This window comes from Penicillium hordei, assembly GCF_028827395.1.
Source record: "Penicillium hordei strain IBT 12815 chromosome Unknown utg000004l_segment0_segment0, whole genome shotgun sequence".
NCBI classification, from domain to species: Eukaryota; Fungi; Ascomycota; class Eurotiomycetes; order Eurotiales; family Aspergillaceae; genus Penicillium; species Penicillium hordei.
The window spans coordinates 3,032,052-3,052,389 of NW_026623145.1; positions in this window are offsets into that span (position 1 = coordinate 3,032,052).

The following is a 20,338-nucleotide window of genomic DNA, read 5'->3' on the forward strand; positions in this document are numbered from 1 at the left end:
AAGATTTATTATCCTAAATTTAATTTTCTATATATTACTAATTCTAATAGCTAAAAAGCTAGATAAAAGACTTTATTTCTATATAGATTTCTAAAAGCTAAATATAATTAAAACTATTACCCTCTATCTTTAATTAATAAAGTATTATAATAAATAAGTAAAGTTAAAATTTATATAAAGCTTAATATCTAATAAAGCTTCTATTAGATTTATTTAATATCTAGAATAGAAAATCTTATTATCTTTAGGATAAGATATAGATCTTTTAAATATAAGGTAATACTATTTAGATTAATAAATAATCTAATAATCTTTTAGAGATTTATAAATAATATCTTAATTTATAATAAGAATATTAAAGAGTACTAATAATAAATTTAAGAAGTACTTTAATATCTTTAAAAAGTAGGTCTATAAATCGCTTTATTAAAATCTAAATTCTTAGTTAAAAAAACTAAATTTTTAGATTTTATTATAAATATAGATAATATTACTATTAATCTAAAAAAGATTTAAATAAATTAATTATAGTTAATACTAATTATAATAAAAGAAATATAATTATTCTTTAGATTTTATAACTTTTACTAATAAAATATAATACTATCTCTAAACTACTATATTAATTAATAAGATAAAAAAATATTTTATTTAAATAGTTAATAAATTATTAAAAAGTATTTTAACTTCTTAAAGAGAAATTAATTAATATATTAATATTCCGATATTATAATCTAGATTAAAAGACTTAAATTAAAATAAATATATTAAATAAAGTTCTTAATATAGTATTTATATAATATTATAAAAAAGAGGATTTCTAGTATCTTATAGCTTTCTATTTAAAGATAATATAATCTATAGAATTAAATTATAAAATATATAATAAAAAACTTCTTATAATTATCTATATATTATAAAAATAAAAACCTAAATTTAAAAGACTATTTTAGAAGGATTATTTTAAGATCTTTATTAATTACTAATTACTTAAGTATTTTATAACTAACGTATTTCACGGGCGAGCCGGCCACACGGGCGACCCGGCCACCCACCCAATTGTATTAATTTCAAATGTAAATATCTCAACCAAAACTCCATTAAATTAAATACACTAAAATCATCTATCTAGCAGGGCATTTATTAAATTTATGCCCTATCTCTCTGCATCCACTACATCTTTGTGGGGCCCGTATACGTGGTTCCAAAGCCGGTTCTTCATATACACCGGCACCGGGGGGAGGTGCTTCATCTGCTTCCACCAGCTCATTAAACAATTGAGAAGCTTCTTATACTAAGAGGCCTTCTTCGGCAGGTATCTGCCTCCGAGATCTAGTACGCTTTTGCTTTTGCTTCTCGTTAGTAGTACGTAATTCCTTGTTTTCTTTGGCGAGTAAGATAGCACCTTATATTATAAGACGGAAGCCCTTTACAAGCTGGTTTAATACACGATCCGATAGACTAGGCGGGCTTCGAGATCTTATACGAAGTAAAGCTTTAATTGACGAAGCCTACCGACGTAGATCTTTCTCTATAAATAGAGTTTTTGGGGTGAAATTCCGGCTTAAATCACTTCCCCTCCCCGGCTTAGGGGAGGGGTAGGCGTTCGAAGCTAGATATTAAGCTTTAAGATTACTCTCTTTGGTTTAAAAGGGACTAAAATAGCTACTACGAAGCTATTTTTAATTGTCTCTAATTTAAAAGCTTCAATTCGTACGAAGGGGTATACTTCGAGGAAGTCAAGTTTATTAATATAATTAATCCCGTTCCGTATCTTAATTTCAACTATCCGACTGTAGGTACGTTTTAACACTATAAAACAACTAATATCTAGAGGTTGTAAAAGATAAGATAAATACGCTAGTATATAGATTAGTATTACCTTATTTTACTCGTAAATTTCGTCGAATTTAGGTATTAAATGACTTCTATAGCCGTTAAGAATCAAAAGTCGGTATATCCCCTTCGTACGTAAAGAAGTACTAAGAATAAAGAGCTTCTTAAGCTAACGAAGTCCAATTTCATTAGAGGTCTAGCCGTTAGGACTAACTTCGAAGCGCTAGTTATCCGGAAGGCTATTAAACTATAATTTAATAAAGACTTTGCCTTTAAAAATCATATATAGAGGAAGGGCCTAACTAGAAGCATTTATATACTTAATAATAGTTACCTATTCACGATTTCTAGGTTATAAAACCGGCCTCCGGCTATAGTATTCACTCCTTATAATAACCTTCGTAGTTATAGTCAATCCTATCGCGAAACTAGTCTTATTAAAGTTATAGATATCGTCGGGGTCGATTCTATATTAAAGGATTGTCTCTTAAACCAAATTAAACTACTCCGTAATGATTTTAGGGTCTTCGTATTTCGTACGTTCGTAATTATATCGTTTCGAGAACCGAGAGGAGAGGAGAGGACGTCGTTTTATAAAGCTCGAGACCTAATTATAGCCGACTAAGAGAACTAGGATAGTTCTACGCTTTTAAAGAAGAAGATCTACTATTTCTCGTACTATAGAGGGCCGGGGGGCTACTCTACGTAGATCTATAGAGATAATCTATTTTTCAAGAGATTCCTCTTTAATTTCAGTCAATTTAGATAAATTAGCGCGAGAAATCGCGCGTTGTTTGTGGCTATATAGTCGATCTTAGAGAGTTGAACGTGGTATATTAAAACGGCGCGCCACTTCACGAATTGAAGAGATTTCTTGATTTTTAAAAGCCTAGATAGCTAGTAAAATCCTACCCTCTTGTTCCACTAAATTTTTAGTGGATCGAGAGCGAATTGGTGGCATAGTAGGTGGTTGAAGAAGAAGGTGGTAAATTAATTGACGCGTTTTAGGTGGGGTGGCCGGTTCGCCCGTGTGGCCGGCTCGCCTGTGAAATACGTTATTTAATAGATAAATTAATAATAAATAAGATAGAGTAAATTCTTATCTTAATTCTACTTTATAATAAAGTACTATTTCAGTAGGATTACTAATATCTTATTATAAAAAGACTCTTTTTATATAGATAATAAACAATAATTTATTATATTTTTAAAAGACTAACTTAAGAAAGAAGTCTTATTAGCTTACTTAACTTTTATTTAATTAGCTAAACTAAAGACCCCTAAAATTATTATATAAATAAAAGAAATTAATTATTAAAGTCTAGAATTAGATAAATTATATTAAGAAGTATAATCTAGAAATAATCCTTAATAGATATTAGATAAAAGTCTACTTCTTTATAAAAAAATAACTTGAAATATCTAATAAAAGAAATCCTTATATCTATTTATTTATACTATTAACTATTAATTATATATCTAGATAACGTATTCGGTAAGCGAGTGGCCACCCCAACCAAAAACGCGTCCATGAATTAGCACTTAGTTAATTCAACCACCCACTATGCCACTAATACGCTCTCAATCCTCTAAAAATTCAATAGAGCAAGAGGGTAGGATCTTATTAGCTATCTAGGCTTTTAAAAATAGAGATATTAGCTCTATTTCTCTTACTACGCGTATATTCAATATCCCGCGTATAACTCTCCGCCGCCGAATTGATAGAGTATAATACCGCGTGATTTCACGCGCTAATTGCTCGAAATTGACTAAAATTGAAGAGGAGTCTCTTTAAAAATAGATTCTCTCTATAGATCTACGTAGAGCGGCCCCTCGGCCCTCTATAGTACGAGAAATAGTAGATCTTCTTCTTTAAAAGCGTAGAACTACCCTAGTTCTTTCGGTCGGCGAAAAATAGGTATTTAACTATATAAAATAGTATCCTCTTCTTTCCTCCTAATTCTTAAAACGATATAACTATAAGCGCGCGAAATATAAAGACCCTAAAATTATTTAAGGGTAGTTTAATCTTATTTAAAAAACTATCTTTTAATTTAGGATCGACCCCGACGATATCTATAACTTCGATAAGACCGGCTTTATAATAGGATTAACTATAACTATAAAGGTTATTATAAGGAGTAAATACTATAGTTAGAGGCTAGTTTTATAACCTAGAAATCGAGAGTAGGTAAATATTATTAAGGATACGAATACTTCTAGCTAGGCCCCTCCTCTATATATAGTTTTTAAAGGCAAAGTCTTTATTAAATTATAGTTCGACGGCCTCCTAGAGGATTAGCGCTTCGAAGTTAATTCTAATAGCTAGACCTCCGATAAAATTAGCCTTCGTTAGCTCGAAAAGCTCTTTATTCCGACTACTTCTTTATATACGAAGGGGGGGTATCGACTTTTAATACTCGATAGCTATAGAAGTTATTTAATACCTTAATTTAACGAAATTTATAAGTAAAATAAAATAATACTAATCTATATACTAGTATATTTATCTTATCTATTATAACCTCTAGATATTAGTTATTTTATAGTATTAAAATATACGTATAGTCGGATAGTTAAAACTAAGATATAGAACGGGATTAACTATATTAATAAACTTAACTTCCTCGAAGTATACCCCCTTATATAAATTAAAGCCTTTAAATCGGAGACGATTAAAAATAGCTTTATAGTAGCCGGTTTAGTACTATTTAGACCCGACTAAGTAATCTTAAAGCTCGATATCTAGCTCCGAATACCTACCCCCCCTCCGAGTAGGGGGAGTAAATTAAGCCGGAATTTTACCCTAAAAACCCCCTTTATAGAGAAAGAACTACGTCGATAGGCTTTATTAATTAAAGCTCTGCTTCGTATAAGATCTCAGAGCCCGCCTAGCCCGTTAGATCGTATATTAAACTAGCTTATAAAGGGCTTCTATCTTATAATATAAGGTACTATCTTACTCGCTAACGAAAATAAGGAATTACGCGCCGCTAACGAGAAGTAGAAGCAAAAGCGTACTAGATCCCGAAGGTATATACCTATAGAAGAAGGCCTCTTAGTTTAAGAAGCCTCTATATTAATTATATAGCAATAGGAAGCAACTAAAGCACCTCCCCCCGGCCCCGGTATACCTAGAGAATCGGCTATTCAGCCACGTACGCGGCCCCCCCGGGGGTATAGAATATATAGGAAGCTAGGACATAGAAGAGAGACATGTCCAGATAGATGACGATTTTAGTTTATTCAATTTAATGGAGTTTTGGTTGACGTATATGCATTTAAATTAGTAGGTTTTAGTTGGGGTGGCCACTCGCTTATAGTGGCCACTCGCTTACCGAATACGTTATTAAGAAGCTTAAAAAAATTAGTTTTAACTAAGTATTACTAGCCTAGATAGATAACTAATATAAAATAATATATTAATAATTATTTTATCTATAAATATATAAAGACTTAAAGAGACTATATACTAGGATTATTATAATTATTACCTATATTTAAAAAAATCCTAGTAATATATCTTAATAAATTTCTATTTATTTTTAAAGAATTATTATAGCTATAATATAATTCTTATAGTAGTTAACTATTTAAATAAAAGACCGATACCTATTTCTTATTATAAAGAGATAAATATAAAATAGATAGTCTAATTATTTATTAATTATATTATTTAAATTATTAGTATCTTAAAAATAATTATTTTAGATTTAAAAGGAAATTATTAACTATATACTATCTTTAGATAGATAGATAAAGAGAGATTATATCTATATGACGGAAAGCTGGTGTACGAACAATGTATGGTATAAATGACCAATGTTGACAACTCTAACTAACTAAAATGATAAAACCCGCTATTTCAACAATCTGTGCGGACCATGATGACTAACTGTAATATGCACTTTTGTATGGTATGCCTGGTACCCAATGTCACATGATGTTTCCGGTATATTACCTGGTTTCTACCATGTATTCGGACTTGGTATTCGACATACCCCCTAGTTCTTAAAGCCTGCATTTTCCTAGCTTCAAGAGCTGTCAATTCCTTCATTTCTGCACTCTCTTCAAACAGCCTCTGTTTCTCGGATCAGATGACTGATCTCTCTCATCCTAATCAGCTCTCTAAAGAGATACTACTTCTGTCTCGGAAGCGCTTTCGTAAGGCTATCTACTAGTATAGCCGTAGTTAGAATCTAGTCAATATTGACTCGACCCTCGCTAACCTCCTATCTTATCTAGTAACGATTAATATCAATATATCGGAGCTTCGTATATATCGCCGCCCCTTCCTTTATTAACAAATCGACGGTTTGCTAGTTATTATATATAATAGATAGTAGGTAGTTAGGTTAGAAGCCTAATATAGAGAGGACTCGACGCTACTACTATATAGTTTTGCCTACCTCGGCTAGAGCTAGTAGCTCTACCTCTATAGTCGACGTGGTTACCGTCTTCTACTTAGTTACTTTCTAATCTATAGGGCCCCTATATAGCTTATAAATATAACCCTTAGAGCTTTTCCTATCCTTATTATCTCTAAACGATATATCGCTTATAAATTTAATTGATTTTATAGCTAGTTAGAGACTTAGTTTAGGATTTAAACTAAGGTTTTTATTATATCGATCTTAATAATCTCTATCTCTTTCTCTAGTACTATACTTAATAGCCTAGTACCTAGTTTCGTATAGGTATTATATAACTCGGTTAATAGTATTAATATACTTAGGACCGGGGTTAGTAAGGAACTTAGCTAGTTTAGCGGTAGCTTTTATAGTATCTAGCTAGGTAATAGTAGTAGTATATTAAGTAGATCTAACCTTAGCCTAGAAACTATAAATCTAACTCGGTAACGCTACTCTATTATACGGAATTAACTACTCGGTAGCTATAAGTAGAGATCCTACTTTCCTTATAGTAACTAAATTATACCTCGCTACTATACTTTTAATATAGCTATCCTAGTATAACTAGAGCTTCTTTTATTCCCTATCTCTAAGAATTCGTATATTTAAGAACTAGCTTATATCTAGTTTACGTAATTCCTATTACTTCTTAATCTCTCTATCTAGCTAAGCTACTTACTCTATATAGTAAGGATCTAGATAATTTATAATAATAATATCGTTAATATAAAAGAAGACGATAATACCGGTAGTAATAAAGATATATAGATCTTCCGGTATTAGGGTAAGGCCTAGTTTTACTAGTACCCTAGTTGCTTCTTACTACTATAGTCTTAGTAATATACGTAATCCGTATAGCGCTCTATAGAGTAACTAGTATTAATTTAATACTTCGAATCCTAGAGGGCACTTTATATATACCTTACTTTATAGTACTAAGTTTAGAAATATAGTGACTATATCTCTCTATATTATATCTAGATTAAATATAGCTCCTAATATAAAGATAGCCCTCGCTATCTTAATAGCTAGTATTACGGCTCTTTTTTCCTCTATAGATAACTATTAAAGATCTCTACGAATATAGATTCTCGCTTTAAACTTCTCTAGTATACTATTAGTATCGAATTTATATATAAATACCTACTTTAGTAGTAGTACCTATATACCTCGCTCGTTCGGAATTAGAATCTAGGAGAACGTCTCCTTTTTCCTTAATATCTCGACCTCGAATATAGCCGCTATTTTAAACTACTCGGCGAATCGATAGGTCTTCAATTAATTCTAGGTCTCTAGCGGCGGTAGTAGGTTATCTCGATATAGCTTAGTATCGAACCGCTTATTTATACCTATAGTAAATATATATAGTAAGCTTAGTAGCTCTATCTATTCGTTAAGAGATAGGTATATAGTATAATCTAGATCTAACCTTAGTTTCCTAGATCTAGTGCCGGTAATAATATTTGATATATCGATATCACCTACTATATCTCTTAGTACTCGATCTAAACTTACTTAGGACGACATTTCTCGCTGAAATAGTGGTTCTAGGGTCGGCGAGTATACTATTTCTTACTATAGTTAACGCTCTATTTTAGTCTCTTTATCTATCTCCTCCCCCCCTAGTTTCGATCGACGGTATCACGGAGATTGGATCTAGCGACGATAGGATAGTTTCTTAGGGTGCTAGATTCGATAGAATCGATAGATTCGATAGATTCGATAGATTCGGAGATGTTAATACTATTCTAAATACTAGTGATAATGATCTTAGTAGTAGAGAGGATGACAATAATAGTCTTAGTAGTAGGGAGGTTAGAAAGCTGCTAGGTAGGTTATCTATTTGCTCCCTTAGTCCTATCTGGTCCCTCGGTCCTATCTATATTAATGTTTGCTCCCTTAGTCTAGTAATAGACTGTGGGGTAGGCAAGCTAGTTGCTAGCTTAATATCTATATATACTAAGGTTCTCTCTTTAGCAACTATCTCTCTAGCTGCTTGGCTGGCTATTTTATTATCTATTTCATTAACTATATCGACAGCTATATCAGCTATATCAGTTTCATTGATAGCTATATCAGCTATATCATTAGGTATATCGATAGCTATATCGGCAGCTATCTAGCCTTGCTCGGTAAGCTTAGTTTTATTATCTAGAGCTATCCTCGCTATCGATCTAGGAATTTATATCTATATACTAAGCTCAACTTACGCTTCTTCTATAGTAAGTATAGCTAGCTATATGCCTAGTCTATCTATTATAGTACTAATTGTATTCTCTTGCTTAGGTAGGGGTCTCGATTTCGAATACCGTCTCGTCTCGTCGAATATAGTATCTCGAACGACGTCTACCCTCCCTATACTAGTACGTCCTTTATAAGGGAACTATACTTTATATAGGTTCTTAGAGATATACCTAACGAGATATCCTATCTCTACTCTAGGTAATATCTTATCTAACTAGGTCCTTTTAATGATTCTCGAGTACGTTAAGCACCTATATAACCTTATATTCGATAGGTTGATTATCTGATATTAGATCCCGTCTAGTATAGTATATTTTATCAATTCCTTCTAAGGTATAATCTATTAGCTACTAGTTTTACTAGGTTTAATAACCTTAGTAGGGGTCCTATTTAGGATATATATCGTTATATATATTGCCTCTAGCTATAGAGTATAGGGTAGCTCTATATCGTTAATTAACGCTCTAGTAGTTCGTACTACTATCCCCCTAGATCTCTCGGCTAGACTATTTATTTCTAGTAAGCTAGATAGTGAATACTTAATAGTATATCCCTCTACCTCTATTATTAATTTAACCTTATTACTAGCGCTCCGCTTATTATTATAGTAGACTACTCTAATTTCTAGTTTTAACTAGTTCTTAACTAGTACTAGGAACTTCCTAATAGCTATCTAGTAGTTATTTTTCTTAGTATAGGTAAATATAAAGTAGTATTTAATACTATCTAGGTAGAAGTAAGTTAACTAGATATATCTATTATAGGCCGGCTAATTCTATACTAGGTCGAAATAGACCCTTCTAAATATACTATATACTTAGCCTATCTTCCGGCGAGAGATCTATCTCGGTATATCTACTAATTAATAAGCTTTATATACCTACTTTATACTAGGGTTACTTTTAATAATAATACCTTCCGTTATCTCTACTAGCTTCTTAATACGCTATTAGCCGATATAGCCTAGGCGTCTATACTAGGTTTAAATCGATACTTCTACTCTTAGTTCTTAAGCTAACTTCTTAGTTATAAATACTAAGTCCTTAGGTTCGAGTTTAGGATACTAAAGATCCTTCGATAGGGTTAACTAGGATAGCTTTATATCCTAATAGACTTTGAAAATCGGTTATCTATCTTTAGACTTAATATAGTCCCTTCTAAAGTTTATTATAAGACCTCCTTTTATTATCAACCTATAGGATATTAGATTAGTATAGAAATTAGGAGAGTATCTAATATTATATAACTCTATCCTTACTACCTTTCTACTATTAGGACTAATACTATAGATAACTATAGTACCTACCCTATCGATTTTTATCTCTATATCTCCTATCTATACGCTACTCTATACGTCCTCGAAAGTCACGAATAACTCTCGATCGTTATAAATATATATTTATACTCTAGTATCGACTACCTAGCGCTTTCGTACGGGCTATATATCGTCGATTTAGGTCTAGTTTTAGGTAGATATAATAGTGGTAGAGACGTTAATATACTTGCTAGCTAGTAGTATAGTTGCCTATGCTATACTAGGTACTATCTTACTAGCTGCTGTCTTGCTAGCTACTGTCTTGCTAGCTGCTATCTTACTAGCTGCTAGACTAGCTACTAGACTAGCTGCTAGACTAGCTTCTAGACTAGCTTAGGGTATAGGTTTAGAGGAGAAGAAGCTATGACCTTAGTTTTCAAAAGCGGTATTCGCTTACTCTATTGCTTTTACCTTTTAACGTTTCTTATCAACCTAGGCTTTCTAGGCGGGGTTAGCTTTTATTACTTTCTCCTATTTGTCCTTAGTACCTTAGTTTCTTATATATAAAGGCGGCTTATTCTTATTAAATACGTCCTAATATTTCTAAGCTAGATACCGGCTATTGCTCTAGCTATATAGATAGGGTCTATTAAAGAGCTAGGTTTTAGGCTTAGCTTCTTTATAACCTTACTATATCGAAAATATAGCTCTAGAAATACCTCTCTAGTTAGTAGCTAGCTTACTATAGGTAATTCTCTAGTAAGCTTTATATCGGTTAAGAAGCTCGGTAAATATTACCTTATCTACTTTATCTTATAGTCTTAGGGTCTATATTTTATAAAACCTAGGAGATATTACTAAGATAGTATCTAGGAACTAAGTTAGAGTATTATCTACTTCCGGTATTTTCGCTCTCTTATACCTTACCTATATAGTCTCCTAGTTTAATAACTACTTATTAATATCGGTATTCCGATCTAATCCTCGATCTAGGGTACGCTAAAGCTAACGAAGCCTAGCTATATTTATTAGATTATACTCGGCGGCGAACCGTTATCGGAGGTTACAGAGGAGGTTATATAGTATCTTAAAGTCGATAATAAACGGTTAGTAGTTAACGTAGACGCTATTCCGAATAGCTATTACTACTACGATTAGTCCTTTCTTCTACTAGGTATAGGCTACGTTATTATTAGCCTATTCTATCTATAGTATCTTATATATATCGACCTATTAGTCTTTATACTATATTTGTGCTTCTATAATTAAAATAACTTTCTTAGGTACTACTAGTAGCTCTAGTCTCTTATTATTACTAGGATTATATAGCTCCTATACGTCGAATTGTACTATAATCGATTTAATATTAGCTAGCTATATATCCTATATCGTTATATCCTTTAGTATAACGCGAGAGGATATACCCGCGGAGAGGTATTTAGTTATATTCGTTATCCTTTATAGATAGGCTTCCGATTCTTGATTTAGGGGTTAGTTTAGGGGTTAGCTTCGGCGACGGGGGTAACGATATAATATCACTTTGACCTCAATTCGACGATAGCTAGGTTCAATAGAACGATTCCGGGCTTATAACTAACGGAAAGCTAGTATACGAACAATATATGATATAAATGACCAATGTTGATAACTCTAACTAACTAAAATGACAAAACCCGCTATTTCAACAATCTGTGCGGACCATGATGTTTCCGGTATATTACCTGGTTTCTACCATGTATTCGGACTTGGTATTCGACACTATATATTAAATAAAAGTAAAATAACTAATTAAAGGTCTTATTAATAATTAATTTTATAGCTTTAATTTTTTTATAGAAAAGGATATAAATCTATAATAATATTTGATTAAAAAGATTAAAAGTCTATAATATTTAATAAATAAGATATAGTATAAATACTTTCTAAGCTATAAGAGATTTAGATTTAAACTAAAAAGTAAATTATAAAATTATAGTAGTTATAGATTTATTAAATAAATAAGTATTTATAAAAGAAGGAATTTAGAGTTAATAACTTAGTATTTATAATAATAAAAAACTAGCTTTAAGATCGATTAAATAAAAAGCTATTTTATCTTATAAGTAAATTATAAAAGATTCTTAAAAAGATTAGTAATTTATACTAATTAAAGCTACTTAAATTAATTCGAGTATATCCTATTTTCTAAGTAAGTTATAAAAAGCTACTTTAATTAAACTATTATAAAGATAATATAAGGATCTAATATTACTAGAAAGAGTTAGAGAATTAGATAAATAGGAAGTCGATAAAATATTAGATATAAGAACTTATTACTATAAGTTATAATACTAAATATAGTAGCTTAGATATAATCTCGATCTATAATAGTATCCTACTAGGAATTTTAAGTATATACTAAAGAAGACCTAGGAATTCTATAAATAGTATCTTTTAAAACCTAGCCCTTCTATATAACTCTAAGACTAGCTTAATACTAATAAAGAAGGACGAATCCTAGAACATTATACTAACGATAATAAGCTAGTATTTAGGGACTAAATATATTTTTAGTTAGGGGTTATATAACGATCTAAAGAGAGGAAACTCGATTCTACTAAGGGTTTCCGGATTAGCGTAGTTTATATTATTTGATTAATTGTAATAGGATCCTATAAAGGATCCTATCTTAGGGATTTCTTTCTTTCTTTTCTTTTACTCTCTATACTTAGTATTCTCGTTAAACTATACTCTTTCCTTTAAAGAACTAGTTAGTAATATAATATTAAGTACTATTCTTATTCTAATAAAGTAGTATAGCTATATAACGTATTTTACCACCGAGTAGCCTACCCTACCTAAAACGCGTCAATTAATTTAACCCCTTCTTCTTTAACTACCTACTATACTACTAATACGCTCCTAGAGCTCTAAAAGTTCAATAGAGCAAGAGGGTAGGATCTTACTAGCTATCTAGGCTTTTAAGAATCAAGAAATCTCTGTAATTCGTAAAATAACGCGCTATTTTAATATACTACGTATAAATCTTTATTACCGAATTAATAGGATATGATACTACGCGACTTTACGCGTTAATTACTCTAAATTAACGGAAAATAAAGAGGAATCTCTTTAAAAATAGATTCTTTCTATAGACTCTTATAGAGTAGCCCCTCGGCCCTCTATAATATAAGAAATAGTAGATCTTCTTCTTTAAAAGTATAAAACTATCCTAGTTGTTTTAGTTAGCTAAAATTAGGTTATAAAATATATAAAATAATATCCTTTTCTCTCTTTTTAATTCTTAAAGTAGTATAATTATAAGCGTACGAAATATAAAGACCCTAAAATTATTAAAGAGTAGTTTAATTTAGGATCGATCCTAACGATATCTATAAATTCGATAAGACTAGTTTTATAATAAGATTAATTATAATTATAAAGAGTATTATAAAAAGTAAATACTATAACGTATTTCACTACCGAGCCGCCACCACCACCGAGCCGCCACCCCAACCTAACATATTAAATTTAAATACATTTATCTCAACCATAACGCCATTAAATTAAATCAACTAACTAACTGGTCTATCTGGACATGTTTCTCTTCTATGTCCTGGTAATCTACATATTCCACACCCCCGGGGGGGCCGCGTACGTGGCTGGATAGCCGATTCTCTAGGTATACCGGGGCCGGGAGGAGGTGCTTTAGTTGCTTCCTATTGCTATATAATTAATATAGAGGCTGCTTAAACTAAAAGGCCGTCTTTAGCGGGTATCTACCTCCGAGATCTAGTACGCTTTTGCTTCTACTTCTCGTTAGTAACGCGTAATTCCTTATTTTCGTTAGCGAGTAAGATAGCGCCTTATATTATAAGACGGAAGCCCTTTATAAGCTAGTTTAATATACGATCTAACGGGCTAGGTAGGCTCCGAGATCTTATACGAAGTAAAGCTTTAATTGATAAAGCTTACTAATATAGTTCTTTCTCTATAAAGAGGGTTTTTAGGGTAAAATTCCGGCATAATTTACTACCCTAGCTAGCTAGAGGGGTCGGGGTTCGAAGCCGGATATTAAGCTTAGAAATTACTCGGCCGGGTCTAAATAGTACTAAACTAGTAGCTACGAAGCTATTTTTAATAGTCTCCGATTTAAAAGCTTTAATTCGTACCCGGGGGTATACTTCGAGGAAGTTAAGTTTGTTAATATAGTTGATCCTAGTCCGTATTTTTATCTTAACTATCCGACTATACGTACGTTTTAATATAGCGAAATAACTAATATTAAGAGGTTATAAAAGATAAGATAAATATACTAGTATATAGATTAGTATAACTTTATTTTACTTATAAATTTCGATAAATTAAGGTATTAAATAACTTTTATAGCCGTCGAGTATTAAAAGCCGGTATACCCCCTTCGTACGCGTAGTACTAGGAATAAAGAGCTTCTTAAGCTAATAAAGTCTAATTTTATCGGAGGTCTAGCTATTAGGACTAACTTCGAAGCGCTAATCCTCTAGGAGGCTATCGAACTATAATTTAATAAAGACTTTACCTTTAAAAATCATATACGGAGGAAGCGCCTACCTAGAGGTATTCGTATACTTAATTACTAACGTATTCGGTAAGCGAGCTGCGCAGGCAAGCGAGCTGCGCACCCCAGAACACATAGTAAAAGCGATAAATTACAATATGATAATTCAACAACGGTTGTTTATATGAGCTTTTCTTTGTAGCCTAATGCTTTTTATATGATATCTAGCCACTTGTTAGAATTTAGGTGAACTTAATAAATTAGTGACTGAGATATATATATTTCTGGAGTTCAGAGATGTATTTTTCAATACCATAACAATGCAAGTTCTCAATTTATTCAAAATTGATATATGATGCTAAAGATACTTATCAATTGCTATCGACAAGAAATGAAATTAAATAAAAGTGTTGGTTGTTGAAATATCATGTTGTAATTTATCGTTTTTACTATGTGTTCTGGGGTGCGCAGCTCGCTTGCCTGCGCAGCTCGCTTACCGAATACGTTATTACCTATTTACGATTTCTAGGTTATAAAACCGGCCTCCGACCGTAGTATTCCCTCTTTATAATAACCTTTACTATTATAGTTAATCCTATTATAAAACCGGTCTCATTAAAGTTATAGATATTATCGGGGTCGATTCTAAATTAAAGGATTATCTTTTAAACTAAATCAAACTACTCCCTAATGATTTTAGGGTCTTTATATTTCGTACGCTCGTAGTTATACCGTTTCGAGAATCGGGAGGAGAGGAGAGGACGTCGTTTTATAAATTTCGTAACCTAATTTTAGCCGACCGAAAGAACTAGGGTAGTTCTACGCTTTTAAAGAAGAAGGTCTGCTATTTCTCGTACTATAGAGGGCTAGGGGGCTACTATACGTAGATCTATAGAGAGAATCTATTTTTTAAGAGATTCCTCCTTAGTCTCTATCAATTTATATGAATTTGCGCGTATAGTGCTTCGTTCGGTATAGCCGTTAAGACGATCGCGTAGGGTAGAACGGGGTATATTAAAAGTACGGGCAGCGGCACCAATAGTACGAATTTCTTGCTTCTTAATAGCCTAAATAGCTAATAGAAGCCTACCCTCTTGCTCTATTAAATTTTTAGAGCTTCGAGAGCGAATTGGTGGCATGGTGGGTGGTTGAAGAAGAAGGGTTTAAATCAATTGACGCGTTTTAGGTGAGGTGGCGGCTCGGTAGTGAAATACGTTAGTTAAAGGCTAGTTCTATAATCTAGAAATCGAGAGTAGGTAACTATTATTAAATATATGAATACTTCTAATTAGGCCCTTCCTCTATATATGGTTTTTAAAGGTAAAGTCTTTATATTAAATTATAGTTCGATAGTCTTCTAGAGGATTAGCGCTTTAAAGTTAATCTTAATAGCTAGATCTCTAATAAAATTAGACTTTATTAGCTTAAGAAGCTTTTTATTCTTAATACTTCTTTATATATAAAAAGAGGGTATTAGCTTTTAAATACTCGATAGCTACAAAGTTATTTAATACCTAAATTTAATAAACTTTATAAGTAAAATAAAATTATACTAATTTATATATTAGTATATTTAGCTTATCTTTTATAATCTCTTAATATTAGTTATTTCGCTATATTAAAACGTATATATAGTTAGATAGTTAAAACTAAGATATAAAATAGGATTAACTATATTAATAAATTTAATTTCTTTAAAGTATACTCTGGGTATTAAATAAATCTGTCGAATACCAAGTCCGAATACATGGTAGAAACCAGGTAATATACCGGAAATATCATGTGACATTGGGTACCAGGCATACCATATAAAAGTGCATATTACAGTTAGTCATCATGGTCCGTATAGATTGTTGAAATAGCGGGTTTTGTCATTTTAGTTAGTTAGAGTTGTTAATATTAGTCATTTATACCATACATTGTTCGTACACCAGCTTTCCGTTAGTTATAAGCCCGGAATCGTTCTATTGAACCTAGCTATCGTCGAATTGAGGTCAAAGTGACACTATATTGTCACCCCCGTCGCCGAAGCTAACCCCTAAACTAACCCCTAAATTAAGAACCGGAAGCCTATCTATAAAGGATAACGAATATTAAATAGCTAAATACCTCTCCGCGGGTATAACCTCTCGCGTTATACTAAAGGATATAACGATATAGGATATATAGCTAGCTAATATTAAATCGATTATAGTATAATTCGATATATAGGAGCTATATAATCCTAGTAATAATAAGAGACTAGAGCTACTAGTAGTACCTAAGAAAGTTATCTTAATTATAGAAGTATAAATATAGTATAAAGATTATTAGGTCGATATATATAAGATACTATAGATAGAATAGGCTAATAATAACGTAGCCTATACCTAGTAGAAGAAAGGACTAAACGTAGTAGTAATAGCTATTCGGAATAGCGTCTACGCTAACTACTAACCGTTTATTATCGACTTTAAGATACTATATAACCTCCTCTATAACCTCCGATAACGGTTCGCCGCCGAGTATAATCTAATAAATATAGCTAGGCTTCGTTAACTTTAGCGTACCCTAGATCGAGGATTAGATCGGAATACCGATATCGATAAGTAGTTATTAAACTAGAAGACTATATAAGTAAGGTATAAGAAAGCGAAAATACTAGAAGTAGATAATACTCTAACTTAGTTCCTAGATACTATCTTAGTAATATCTCCTAGGTTTTAATAAAATATAGACCCTAAGACTATAAGATAAAGTAGATAATATAACGTTTACGTTTACCGAGCTTCTTAACCGATATAGAGCTTACTAGAGAATTACCTATAGTAAGCTAGCTACTAACTAGAGAGGTATTTCTAGAGCTATATTTTCGATATAGTAAGGTTATAAAGAAGCTAAGCCTAAAACCTAGCTCTATAATAGACCCTATCTATATAGCTAGAGTAATAGCCGGTATCTAGCTTAGAAATATTAGGACGTATTCGATAAGAATAAACCGCCTTTATATATAAGAAATTAAGGTACTAAGGACAAATAGGAGAAAGTAATAAAAGCTAACCCCGCCTAGAAAGCCTAGGTTAATAAGAAACGTTAAAAGGTAAAAGTAATAGAGTAAGCGAATACTATATTTAAAGACTAAGGTTATAGCTTCTTCTCCTCTAAACCTAAGCCCTAAGCTAGTCTAGAAGCTAGTCTAGTAGCTAGTAAGATAGTAGCTAGTAAGATAGTAGCTAGTAAGATAGTACCTAATACGGTATAGGCAACTATACTACCGGCTAGTAAGTATATTAACGTCTCTACTACCGTTATATCTATCTAAAACTAGACCTAAATCGACGATATATAGCCCGTACGAAAGCGCTAGGTAGTCGATACTAGAGTATAAATATATATATATAACGATCGAGAGTTATTTATAACTTTCGAGGACGTATAGAGTAGTATATAGGTAGGAGATATAGAGACGAAAATCGACGGGGTAGGTATTATAGTTATCTATAGTATTAGTCCTAGTAGTAGAAAGGTAGTAAGGATAGAGTTATATAACGTTAGATACTCTCCTAATTTCTATACTAATCTAATATCCTATAGGTTAATAATAAAAGGAGGTCTTATAATAAACTTTAGAAGGGACTATATTAAGTCTAAAGATAGATAATCGATTTTTAAAGTCTATTAAGATATAAAGTTATCCTAGTTAACCTTACCGAAGGATCTTTAGTATCCTAAACTCGAACCTAAGGATTTAGTGTTCGTAACTAAGAAGTTAGCTTAAGAACTAAGAGTAGAAGTATCGATTTAAACCTAGTATAGACGCCTAGGCTATATCGGCTAATAGCGTATTAAGAAGCTAGTAAAGATAATAGAAGGTATTATTATTAAAAGTAATCTTAATAATAAAAAGTAGGTATATAAAGCTTATTAATTAGTAGATATACTAAGATAGATCTCTCGCTAAAAGATAGGCTAAATATATAGTATATTTAAAAGGGTCTATTTCGACCTAGTATAGAATTAGCCGGCTTATAATAGATATATCTAGTTAATTTACTTCTACCTATATAATATTAAATACTACTTTATATTTATTTATACTAAAAAAATAACTATTAGATAGCTATTAGGAAGTTCCTTATATTAGTTAAGAACTAATTAAAACTAGAAATTAGAGTAGTCTATTATAATAATAAGTAGAGCGCTAGTAATTAAGTTAAATTAATAATCGAGGTAGAGAGATATATTATTAAATATTTACTATTTAGCTTACCTAAAATAAATAGTCTAGCCGAGAGATCTAAAGAGATAGTAGTATATACTATTAGAGTGTTAATTAACGATATAGAGCTACCCTATACTCTATAGCTAGAGGTAATATATATAGCGATATATATCCTAAATAGGACCCTAACTAAGATTAGTAGTACTAAATAGATTATACCTTAGAAGGAATTAATAAAATATACTATACTAGACGGGATCTAATATTAGATAATCAACCTATCGAATATAAGGTTATATAGGTACTTAACGTACTCGAGAATTATTAAAAGGACCTAGTTAGATAAGATATTACCTAGAGTAGAGATAGGATATCTCGTTAGGTATATCTCTAAGAACCTATATAAAGTATAGTTCCCCTATAAAGGACGTACTAATATAGGGAGGGTAGACGTCGTTTAAGATACTATATTCGACGAGACGAGACGGTATTCGAAATCGAGACCCCTACCTAGGTAAGAGAATATAATTAGTACTATAATAGATAGACTAGGCATATAGCTAGCTATACTTATTATAGAAGAAGCGTAGGTTAAGCTTAGTATATAGATATAAATACCTAGATCGATAGTAAGAATAGCTCTAGATAATAAAACTAAGCTTACCGAGTAAGGCTAGATAGCTACCGATATAGCTATCGATATACCTAATAATATAGCTAATATACCTATCGATAAAACTAATATAGCTAATATAGCTATTAATATAGTTAATAAAATAGATAATAAAATAGATAATAAAATAGCTAGCTAAGTAGCTAGAGAGATAGTTGCTAAAGAGAGAACCCTAGTATATATAGATATTAAGCTAGTAACTAGCTTGCCTACCCTATAGTCTATTACTAGACCGAGGGAGTAAATATCGAGGGACTAGATAGGGCCGAGGGAGTAAATAGATAACCTACCTAGTAGCTTTCTAACCTCTCTACTACTAAGATTATTATTAGTATCCTCCCTACTACTAGTACTATCTAGAATAGTATTAATATCTCTAAATCTATCGAATCTATCGAATCTAGTACCCCGAGAAACTATCCTATCGTCGCTAGATCTAATCTCTGTAATACTATCGATCGAAACTAGAGGGGTAGAAGGACTAAATAAAGAAACTAAGATAGAGCGTTAACTATAGTAAGAAATAGCGTACTCGCCGATACTAGAACTAGTACTAAGAGACATAGTAGGTAATATCGATATATTAAATATTATTACCGGCACTAGATCTAGGAAACTAAGGTTAGATCTAGATTATACTATATACCTATCTCTTAACGATACTAACTAGATAGAGCTACTAAGCTTACTATATATATTTACTATAGGTATAAATAAGCGGTTCGATACTAAGCTATATCGAGATAACCTACTACCGCCGCTAGAGACCTAGAATCAATTAAAGACCTATCGATTCGCCGAGTAGTTTAAAATAGCGGCTATATTCGAGGTCGAGATATTAAGGAAAAAGGAGATATTCTCCTAGATTCTAATTCCGAACGAGTAAGGTATACAAGTACTACTATTAAAGTAGGTATTCATATACAAATTCGATGCTAATAGTATACTAGAGAAGTTTAAAGCGAGAATCTATATCTATAGAGATCTTTAATAGTTGTCTATAGAGGAAAAGAGAGCTATAATACTAGCTATTAAGATAGCGAGGGCTATCTTTATATTAGTAGCTATATTTAATCTAGATATAATATAGAGAGATATAGTTACTATATTTTTAAACTTAGTACTATAAAGTAAGGTATATATAAAGTACCCTCTAGGATTCGAAGTATTAAATTAATACTAGCTACTCTATAGAGCGCTT